A 12,112-nucleotide genomic window follows, 5' to 3' on the forward strand; every position below is an offset into this window, starting at 1 on the left:
CAGTGTCTGGCACATAGTTGGTGCCCATTAAATATCTTTCTATCTTTTTGTTGAAAGATAGTGAAAAATAAAACAAAACATTGACTGAATGCCAAGGACTTAGTCCAAGAAGCTAGGGGAAAACAGTCTGAAACCCAGTTTCTAGATGGCAGGTCAAGAGGCAAGGATGCAAAGTTTTGACACCAGTAAGGTGGACTAGAGAATGTTTAAAGTGGAAAATAGAGTTTCTTATATTTTCCTTGCCAAGGGACATAGCTTATATACAGGATAGTGCTGAACCTAGCAACTGGGAGAATTAAGCACCTCACTCAAGTTTAGAACAAGAGGAGTTGGGGCTTACCATTATATAAGATTAGGACTTGGTTTACAAGAGACACTGATGTATAGAACAGTCTTATGGACTCTGTGAGAGAGGGAGAGGGTGGGAAGATTTGGGAGAATGGCATTGAAACATGTAAAATATCATGTATGAAACGAGTTGCCAGTCCAGGTTCGATGCACGATACTGGATGCTTGGGGCTGGTGCACTGGGACGACCCAGAGGGATGGAATGGGGAGGGAGGAGGGAGGAGGGTTCAGGATGGGGAACACATGTATACCTGTGGCGGATTCATTTTGATATTTGGCAAAACTAATACAGTTATGTAAAGTTTAAAAATAAAATAAAATTTAAAAAAAAACAACAACAAGATATTCCTAAGTGAAAAGTCTACCCTAGACAGTACTTTTTTAAAGTTTTGAGTCAATCTCAAACCTACAGAAAAGTTTCAAGTACTGTATGAAGGACTTTGGTGTTCTTGCACTATTCAAGAGTTAAGTTGCTAATCTCATGACCCATCAACTGTGAATATTTTAGTGTGTATTTCCTACCACCAGAATATTTTCCTACAATAACCACAATAAAATCATCAAAATCAGAAACTTGACATTTGTATATGACTACCAAATAATCCTCAGATCTCATTCAAGTTTTATAGGTTTTCTGAGTAATGTCATTTCAGAAGCACATCTTACATTTAGTTTTCATGAATCTTTAGTCCCCTAAGATCCAAAAGAGTTACCTTTTTCCTTGGTTTTCATGACCTTAACAATTTTGAAGATTACAGGCCTCTTAATTTGTAAAATGTCCCTCTGTTCAAGTTTGTCTGATGTTTGCTCACAAATGGATTCAAGTTACGCAAATTTGGCAGGAATATCATAACAGTGATGCTGCATTCTTTCATTGTATCTTATTAGGTAAATTTTGATTTGTCTAGCTACTGATGCTATTACTTTGATTGTTTGATAAAGATGGTATCCGCCAGGCTTCTCTACAGTAATGTTACTCTTTTTCCCTTTGTAATTAGTAATTGTTTGTTAGAGATGATACTTTGCAACTATGTAAATATTCTAGTCTTTGTAAGGCTTCCTATTCATTCATTTATCCATCACACTTTCAGTTTATTCATTTATTTACTTATATCAGTATGAATTCATTGTTTTCTATTCAACTGGCTATAATTTGTAATTGCCATTATTTATTTTGATGTTTGAATTGTTCCAGATTTGTTCAGTGGGAGCCCCTCAAGCCAGCTCCTATGTCCTTTTTTGACATATCACCATCTGTTTTGAACACTCTTGCTTTCTGGTACAAAAAGGTGTTCCAACCTTACAGGGAACTTTTTTTGCCCTAGTTATGGAGACGAGCCATTTCTCCAAGGCCAAGTTCCACTTAGTGGTATTTAGAAAACAACTTCTGTGTGCATAGTTATTGGGATGTCACTGTTCCCATGCCTTCTCATTTGTATTTGTTTCTCTATATATTCATATTTATATGTCTTTCAGTCCATTTATCTAATTCTACCAGCTTTGACATCTCCTGCCTTTCACCCCAAATGTAGATGTTCTTCTCATTGTACTGAGTTCTGACTCCTGATGCCAGACCACTGAAGCCATTGCCTTCTGCATGGTTGTCATTATAAATTGCTCGGGCTTTTGCATCCCACTCTGGGCCATATCTCCTCTATCCTGGTTAGGAAATTTACTGTACTCAATTCCACTTCATGGCTTTAAAGCTGAATTGTTCTAGGAGGGAATGTAAGAGAAGAGAGAAGGAGGGTGGAGAGAGAATGAGATAGAGAGAGAGGAAGGAAGAGGGAGAAAAGGAGGAAGAGGAAAGAAAAGGAGGAGAAAGAAGAGAAAAGAGGAAGTACAGACTTTATATTAAAATAAACAAATAACCTTTCCCATGAGCAAAAGGTCCTTGTTGTTGTTCAGTCGCTCAGTCACATCTGACTCTTTGTGACCCCATGGACTGTAGCACATCAGGCTTCCGTGTCCTTCATTATCTCCTGGAATTTGCTCAAATTCATGTCCATTGAATTGGTGATGCTATTTAACCATCTCATCCTCTGCTGCCCTCTTCTCCTCTTGCCCTCAATCTTTCCCAGCATCGGGATCTTTCCCAGTGAGTCAGCTTTTCGCATCAGGTGGCCAAAATATCCATTACATACTTTTGATCCAATTTATATATTTAAAAATAGAGACTCACAATCTCATCAGGATTTGAGGGCTACCAATCTGTTTGGGGTTTCAACTGGTAGATTATGGGGCTTGGATTTGTTGTCCTTGCCGTGTTTGAGTGAGATCCACAGTTTTCAAACTATGTTCTCTGTAGGCTTAGGTTCTTTGGATACGTCTCAGGGCTGCTCTGGGAGGGTAGGTGGGAGAAGTGTGGTGTCTCAGTGGCTTGACTTTGTTTCCCATCCTACTTCAACCAGAAAATTCTGTTTGCAACAGTTCTATGTATCAGGTTTCACATAAGACTCCAGCTGAAAAAAATTCAAATGCTAAAAATGTTTGAAAATCGGAGTTAGTTGATCTCTCTGAGAATGTCAGCTGGGAGTTATAAAAATTAACTTTTGTAATTTTTATTTAAGTGTACATCTTTTCTTCATGAATCTGAGCAGTGGATAATTTTGTCATTAAAAATGTTTTTATTGTAAATGAAATACATGATTCTTTTATATTGTTCTCAAAATATGGAAAATGGAAAACCATTATCTCCTTACTTTTTCTGCCTCTGGTACAATATAAAAAAGCCATTCAACATTTTGAAATATTCTTTTCCACTCTTTTTGTTTTGCTTTACTATAATTTTTTAAAGTACTTGGAAGCATATATTATATATAACATACTCTTAGTTTTCTAGACATAGAATTTCTGGGATCTCAGTTTCAACGAAGGATAAAACAACAGGGGCTTTCTTTCTTTCTAATATAAATTTCCTACAGTATTAGAAGCTGGGGATACATTCCCTGTCCTCATTAAATTTGCAGTCTAGTTGGAAAAGAGACTAAACAATCTTAAGTGTGAGAGGTATTAGAAAGAAACACAGAACACTGTGAGATCATAAGATGGGCAGAGTGCACTTTTTGGATACACAGAAAAAATATTAGGCTTCCCTGGTGGCTCAGTGGTAAAGAATCTGCCTGCTAGCAGGAGTTGTGGGCTTGATTCCTGGGTTGGGAAGATCCCCTGGAGGAGGAAATGGCAACCCACTCCAATATTCTTGCCTGGAGAATTCCATGGACAGAAGACCCTGGCTGGCTACGGTCCATGGAGTTGCAAAAGAGTTGGACATGACTTAGTGACTAAATAGCAATGGGATGGGTTTCCTGCCATTAGCAATGCAAAGAATCCCCCCTGATATACTCACCACCCAAAATAAACCAATACCAACAATTTAGTTGTTTTATATCAGCCGTTCATCAAATGATGTATTTTAACAAAGTTGAAATCATAAATGTATGTTGAATTGATTTAAGATGTCATCCCAAGAAACACTAGCACAGGGGAGAAGATAGCAAGGGAAGGAATGCAATAAGATGTATGTTACAAGATAGTTACCAGTGTAGGCACATGGGGCTTAATCCTTGGTGAGTAATCTATGGGAAATAGTATAGAACATACTTCAGTGTCTTCCTCCCTTAGTGGTGAAGAAGCTGGGGTATTTATCTAACAATTCCTTACTCATCATCGGTTGAAAACTACTTTGGGGCATTACCTCTCTTGTACTTTTGTTTGTCCTCCATGTGAGTTAACTGTGATCCTGTGTCCAGAAATATAGACCCCAGTCAAAGTTTCAGGTATTCCCCAGTAACGTGCTTTAGTGAGTGCAGGTGGGTAGAAAGGCTCTACCAACATCAATGACCATTTCTCACTCCCATCTTACTCAGCCTTTCAGTATAATTCAACAATTCAGTATAAAACAAGGATGCACCACCTTCTAAAAAAGTTTAGCAGTACCATCTTTTCCTTCCTCACTGGTTACTCTTTCTAAGTCTCCCAGGTTGATTCATCTATACACTTTCTCTCACTTATTTAATTTCCTTTACTGCTTCATTGAACTCCAGACCAATATATACACCTGCCTACTTCACTGGCATATCTAGTAGGCATCTCAAAATGTTTAAAATGAAAGTGAACTCTTGTTTTTTCATCAAACCTTCTTCATTTACCTATGTTTTACATTTCATAAAATGTCCACCCTTTCTCTAGTTGCCAAAACATTTATGAACAATTCTTGATTCCCTTTCCCTCACCTTCCACATCTGACTTTATCAGTAAGTTCTCTTGTCTTCATCACAAATATAAAAACTGTAAATACACCAGTTTCCCCATATCCATCTCTGTCATCTTAGCATAAGACATTATCATCTTTCCAAATTTACTTGCAATGGCTTCCTAATTGGTTTGTAGATCCCTCCACCCTTGGACCTTTATAATTCATTCTATACACAGTAAACTAAGTGATATTTTAAAATCATCTTGCTTCCTTCTTAAAATCTCTGACAGTTTCCCACAATAGTTGAACATAAAAACAGCACAATAATCTTGTCCTTTCTTACCACTCTGACTCATTTCCTACCTCTTTCCTCTGATTTCTGCACACTAACGACTTGCCTTCTTCTTTTCTTAGTCATTCTTAACAGGAAAGTACCACATCTTGGGGCATTTTTAAGTTTGTGGTTGCTTCTTTGCTCATTGTGATATTTGGTAGTGTGTGGAGGTCAGTGATGTAAGATGTCCTGCAGTGTGCTGGATAGCCCATGAAATGAGTACAGTTCTGCCTCCCGCATGACTTCCAAATATCCTACCAGACATTCATGTAGGTGAGACAAGTGTTCTTAAAATCATTGGGACCTAAAGCCTAATTCCACTTTATATATAAACACATAATTTATTATACCCTGAAATTTCTAGGAATGCATCCACATTGTAACTTGAGAAAAGATTGTAATTTGTTTTGTTAGAACTCTATCAAGACTTGCTCACTGTTTCAGAAAATCATGTCACCAATGGCAACGCCATTTGTGGTATATGAGTTGCCAATGCAACACACCTGTACCTGAGTCCCTTTGTAGTTGTTGCATTCGTGCTGATTCTAAGTATAGACACAAACATCTGACTACTTCATATGGCTTCTTGTTATTATACCTGAGCATTTTCATCTAGAAATGCATATCATTTTATTATAAATTACCTCTCCATTCTTTTTACTTTATAGTATAGTTATGGAATTATAGTAATATTTTTGGATATTATTTGTGTAAATAGTTTATAACATATATGAATTTGGCTTCAGGAGTAAAGGAACTATTTGTCATAAAAAGAAGACTCTGGAGCTAACTGATTTGAGAACACTGCTCTAAAACTTTAATCTGGATACTATCCCGGCTGTTCAAAATGCTAGTTCCATTTGCTATAGTCTTGAACAATGAGCAAATTTCTCTTTTAGATCTACAGAAGGAGAGTAGGGTGGTATACCAGCTCCTGAGCAAATTTTAATATCTATCTGAAATTAGTCTGGTAGAGCCATACATATGGCAGAGATGATTAGCCAATTGCCAAAACTTCTGCTCTTCATTAGGTAGACCACATTCCCTATTATGTTTGTCATTAAATGTAGAAGAAATTGAAAAAAAATTGTTTCTGCATGTGCATTTTCAGAGTTCTTTTTGTCTGTGTATAAAACTTACTTCAGAGGATCAGACCTTCTGAGGTACAGTGTGCATTGACATTTCCCTCCTTCTTCCATCCTTTTTTTCCTGTGAGTTGCTCTCATGAAAAGAATTTAGAAAGGTTTTAAGGTAGAAGGGGGTGTGATGAGTACCAATGGAAGCAGTAGGATAGAGGTGATGACTCCTTATGTTTATTTTATTGTTTTGTTTTCAACTCTTACTTAAAATTGGGGGCTTCCCTGGTGGCTCAGAAGGCAAAGAATCTGCCTTCTCCAATGCAGGAGACCCATGTTTGATCCTTGGGTCAGAAAGATCTCCTAGAGAAGAGAATGGCAACCCATTCCAGTATTCTTGTCTGGGGAATTCTATGGACAGAGGAGCCTGGTGGTCTGTAGTCCATGGGGTTGCAAAGAGTCAGACACGGCTCAGCAACTAACCCTTTCTAAAGCTGGGTCACACTTAGAGTAATGGTGTAAAAAGTAAGATATAATTAATTTTCTTCCTTTTTTACAGATAATCTCTTTTTGTAAGATAAAATCAGAGTAGTGTTTCTCAGTTCAAATCTGTTTTCCTTATACTTTGTATTTCTCTGAGATTTTGGCATTTAGCTGCCCATAAGACACTATTTTCAGTATTGAAGTTTTTGCCCTTGGGAAGGGAATGTTTTCGTATGTATTTTAGAGATTTTGAGAATGACTATATTGGAAGCTAATGGTGTGGAACATTTTAAAATCAAGAGCAATGGTATTTATTTACATACCAGATAATAGCCTGTATAGCTGTACAGGCTGATGGTGATCCATGGAGAAATGGTAATGGACAGAAGAAAATATTATAAGTGCTTCGTTGTAGGTAAAGGACACACTTAATAATACACAGACAAAGAAGATGAAGAAGCATGTTGCCTTTTGATGGGGAAAACCTCAGTGGACTTCAAGTTTTCCCACAATGATGACCCAATGAGACTACCCGACTAGGATGAAGACACTATCACTTGGGGGGGGTAAGCTCTCCTTACCATTCTTATTATGATTTTTCTACCCTCCTGCTCATTCTCCACTCCTCAGGGTGCTTGGGGCTGGTGCACTGGATGACCCAAAGGGATGGGATGGGGAGGGAGGTAGGAGGGGGTTCAGGATGGAGAACACATGTACACCCGTGGCAGATTCATTTCAATGGATGAATGTGAGTTTTACATCAGCTTTTTCATTCTCCTCATTCACCCTCCTCAAGAGGCTCTTTAGTTCCTCTTCACTTTCTGCCATTACAGTGGTATCAGCTGCTTATTTGCGGTTGTTGATATTTCTCTTGCTAATCTTGATACCAGCTTGTGATTCATCCAGCCCAGCATTTCACATGAGGTACTCTGCATAGAAATTAAATAAGCAGGGTAACAATATACAGCTTTGATGTACTTTCCCAGTTCTGAACCAGTCTGTTGTTCTGTGTCCAGTTTTGATGCTTCTTGACATGCATGCAGGTTTCTCAGGAGACAGGCAAGGTAGTGTGGTATTCCCATCTCTTTAAAATTTTTGTACAGTTTGTTGTGATCCACACAATCAAAAGCTTTAGTGTACTTAATGAAGCAGAAGTAGATGCTTTTCTGGAATCCCCTTGCTTATTCTATGATCCAATGGTTGTTGGTCTCTGGGTCCCTCTGCCTTTTCTAAATCCAGTTTGTACATATGGAAGTTCTTGGTTCACGTACTGTTGAAGCCTAGCTTGAAGGATTTTCAGCATTACTCTGCTAGCATGTGAACTGAGTGCAATTGTGTGGTAGCTTGAACATCTTTTGGCATTGCCTTTCTTTGGGATTGGAATGAAAACCACACTTTTCCAGTCCTGTGGCTACTGCTGAGTTTTCCAAATTTGCTGGCATATTGAGTGCAACACTTTAACAGTATCATCTTTTAGGACTTGAAATAGTTCAGCTGGAATTTCATCACCTCCACTAGGTTTGTTTGTAATAATGCTTCCTAAGGCCCACTTGACTTCACATTCCAGGATGTCTGGCTCTAGGTGGGTGACCACATCATTGTGCTTATCTGGGTCACTAAGACCTTTTTTTGTACAGTTATTCTGTGTATTTTTTCCACCTCTTCTAAATCTCTTCTGCTTCTGTTAGGTCCTTGCTGTTTTTGTCCTTTATTGTACCCATCTTTGCATGAAATATTCCATTGCTATCTCTAATTTTCTTGAAGAGATCCCTAGTCTTTCCCATTCTACTGTTTTCCTCTATTTTTTGGATTTTTCACTTAAGAAGGCTTTCTTGTCTTTTCTTTCTATTCTCTGGAACTCTGCATTCAGTTGGGTATATCTTTCCCTTTCTCCTTTGCCTTTTTCTTCTCCTCTTTCCTCACATATTTGTAAGACTCCTTCAGACAATTCCTTTGCCTTCTTGAATTTCTTTCTCTTGGGGATTGTTTTGGTCACTTCTTCTTGAAAGTGTTATAAATCCTCACCCATCATTCTTCAGGCACTCTGTGTACCAGGTCTAATCCCTTGAATCTATTAGTCACCAGCACTGTGTAATCACAAAGGATTTTATTTAGGTCATACTTGAATGGTTTAGTGTTTTTGCCTACTTTCTTCAACTTAAGCCTGAATTTTGCAATAAGGAGCTCATGATCTGAGCCACAGTCAGCTCTAAGTCTTGTTTCTGCTGACTGTATTGAGCTTCTCATCTTCAATTTAAAGAATATAGTCAATCTTATTTTGGTATTGACCATCTTGTGATATTCATGTGTAGAGTTGTCTCTTGTGTTGGAATAAGGTGTTTACTATGACCAGTGCATTCTCTTGTCAAAACTGTGTTAACTCTTGCAGAACCTTTTCACATCAAAGTATTCATCAGAATAATTCAGTTAATAAGTAATTCCTATAGATTTCTCATTCTTAAGGAAAAAGTTGAATGGTTAAGAGTGTGCCTTGCAATTGGCTAATCAAATTAAAGATCATATTATTACTTGTTGGGATGCTTGGGTCAAAAGAAACGTCAAAGTAGACTGCTGCTGCTGCTGCTGCATAGCTTCAGTTGTGTCCGACTCTGTGCAACCCCATAGACGGCAGTCCACCAGGCCCCACCGTCCCTGGGATTCTCCAGGCAAGAACACTGGAGTGGGATGCCATTTCCTCCTCCAATGCATGAAAGTGAAAGTGAAGTCGCCCAGTCGTTTCCGACTCTTAGCGACCCCATAGACTGCAGCCTACCAGGCTCCTCCATCCATGAGATTTTCCAGGCAAGAGTACTGGAGTGGGTTGCCATTGCCTTCTCCAGCAAAGTAGACTACTAACAAACAAATACAGTGCTTCAGAATTCAGGAACACATCTCATAAAACTCTGTTTCAAAGACAAGTTATAATTTAGGGCAAAATGCTATGTATTTATGGAGAAGGCGATGGCACCCCACTCCAGTACTCTTGCCTGGAAAATCCCATGGACAGAGGAGCCTGGTAGGCTATAGTCCATGGGGTCATGAAGAGTCAGACACAACTGAGCAACTTCACTTTCACTTTTTACTTTCATGCATTAAAGAAGGAAATGGCAACCCACTCCAATGTTCTTGCCTGGAGAATCCCAGGGACAGGGGAGCCTGGTGGGCTGCCATCTATGGGGTCACACAGAGTTGGACATGACTGAAGAGACTTAGCAGCAGTAGCAGCTATGTATTTATTGAGAACTAGATCAAATATTTCCTCTTCTGCAAAATTTTGATCAGTTTACTTTGGCAGAACTGGTCAATTCTTTTTCTAAAAGTAATTTGTTCATTGATAGTGAGTTATTACTATTAGTATTAGCAGTGACGGTAGTACTATTAATATTTGTAGTGGTAGTCTAGAAGTTATTTGGCAGAGTGTATGTCTTTTTATGTATCCTTATGGCTCAATTCATTGTCAGGCCTATGTAATTGCTCATCAAATGTTCATTCAAACGAATCCCTGCATCCGAGAATCAATGAATGAACCAGTTTTAATGAAGGGTGAATTATGGTTTCCTCTGCATCATGGGTAGAGTAGATCATGACTCCTATAGAAATGGTAGCATTGTGACTTTCCTATTGCAGTAATGAATTTAAATTTTATTGATGGGAAAAATGCAGTCCAGGGATATTCCTCTAGGATTAAACTTTCTGAAAGAGGAATACCACTAAAGATTGGATTTTAAAACATCAACAAAAAAAGTTATGGAAAACTTTTGAAGTGTTAAATGGTCATGAGAACAAAAATTTGGACTGCATTTTAGACTGACTATTTAGCTTTAAAAGCACAACAAATTGGAGAAAGAAAACAGCATTTCCCCCTCCTTGGGGGCCCGCTGCTTTCTGTTGGCAAGTGTCAGCCATTGCGTGGGGAAACACGACTCCAAGTTCATGAGTGCAGAGTCAGAAGGTGTATTTACTTGCCTCTGTATTCCCAGTGCTCCACAGAGATGTTAAAACATATTAGGTTTCTAACAATATTTGTTGAATGAATGGATCAATAAATGAAACATGTTAATCTGACTATGGTTTCATTATAAGCAGATTTGTAGGCACCAAGCCAGTTTCTACTGAAAGTTAGTTATAATAACTCTCATAGTTTCACTCACAACCTTGGCTGTCTGAACTTATTTATTCCTCAAAGACATATTATTTGGAAATGTGAATTCTCCTGGCATGGGTTTCTACTGCAACAAATTCTTCTTGACTCCAGCTGCCTGATGCTGAAGTTTCAAAGTTATTTTGAATGCTTCTCTAGCATTTTGTCCATAGAACTGCTATAGCTGTTTTCACACATAATTACCTTTACAAAAAGCCTTTACCAAATGCAATTTCCCTTTTATGAAATTGTACATATGTGGATTTACTTTTGTACACTTTTCTACAATCAGGAGAATCTTACTTTGATTAGATGCACACCTGTTGGGGATAGTTTGAAAAAGAGGCAGTAAGAAGTTGGGAATTTGAAAAAAAAAAAAAAAAAAAAGAAGTAAAACAGGTGGCAGACCAGGGGGGAGATTTTTAAAATGCAGTTTTAGGAGAGTTAAGGTAGCTGAGGCCAAATTAGAACAGCCTCACATTGGCTGGAAGGCAGAAAGGTGCATGTGTTCTAGTATAGAATCATCAGGCAGAGAGCTTAAGTTCTGCAAGTGGGTAGGACCGAGGCCTGAGAGGTGCCTATTTGATGTGCCTAGCTGCTTAAATGAAAGTTGCTTAGGGCTTTTATCCAGCCAAGTTACTGTAGTATTTTTGGGTTGCCCTGTGACCCAGAAGGAAGGAGCCAAGGAGTCATCCATCTGCCCAGAAAGCCTATAGTATACTATGTATTGGGGAGGGAAGGAATATACTATCTGCCACAAAGTGTGACAAATATACAGGTATGTTGTTGAAAACCTTCAGAAGAGATTTTAGGACACCATCTTCATGTTTGGCTTTCAAGAACCCACAAAAATATACTTATAATGACATAGCTTCATTAAACCTTGGTAGCCCAAACTTATTTTTCCTTTAAAGACTTACTTTTCTTGGAAATGTGGATTCTTCTTGCATAGGCATTTTTGGAGTCTAAATCTTTGATTGGAGGGGGAAAATATAAATGTTTGTGTACTAATGTAAAAATTGCATGAACCACAGATATGCAAAAATATTACTTTCTTTATCTTTCCATAACTAGACTTAATGTTAATCTGCAGTCCCCTTTTCAGTCTGAAGCAGCAAATGTCATTTAGTTACTCAGAGTGGTTTCTCAGTGATTTCAAATTTAAATCCAGTCACCTTCAAGAATTCCCCCCACCCCTTCCAACACTAATTCTTCTTGGGGTTGATGTTAATCATGAATGTACTAGGATGCATTATTTTTGGAGAGAGGGCATACATTCCTCCATATTGATTTGCCCTGTGCTGACATTGTAGGCTTTGATTGTCTGAATGGCTGGAACATGAGGACCCTCCAAACTGTTATTTTAGGAGGGAGCAGCATCCCCTTTTCAGACTGAAATTGTATAATCTATACTTTGGCAACTTACTCTTCCAATAAGCACCAGAATCTTCTCTGTCTATTAATTTTGTATTACATTTAGGATTTTTTTGGCCACATGAAAAAATACTTGGTAGTCTGATTCCAACAATACC

The 12,112-nt window shown here is 38.3% G+C and overlaps 1 long non-coding RNA gene across 1 annotated transcript in view; it reads left to right on the plus strand.

The window, feature by feature from the left end:
- LOC129646459 (uncharacterized) overlaps positions 1 to 12,112 on the plus strand; it is a 170,542-nt gene that overhangs the window by 74,839 nt on the left and 83,591 nt on the right. The window contains exon 2 of the long non-coding RNA XR_008711933.1: positions 6,855 to 7,005. This is a non-coding gene — a long non-coding RNA (uncharacterized LOC129646459). The remainder of the gene's footprint in view (positions 1 to 6,854; positions 7,006 to 12,112) is intronic.

Source organism: Bubalus kerabau, chromosome 3 (assembly GCF_029407905.1).
Source record: "Bubalus kerabau isolate K-KA32 ecotype Philippines breed swamp buffalo chromosome 3, PCC_UOA_SB_1v2, whole genome shotgun sequence".
Classification (NCBI taxonomy): Eukaryota; Metazoa; Chordata; class Mammalia; order Artiodactyla; family Bovidae; genus Bubalus; species Bubalus kerabau.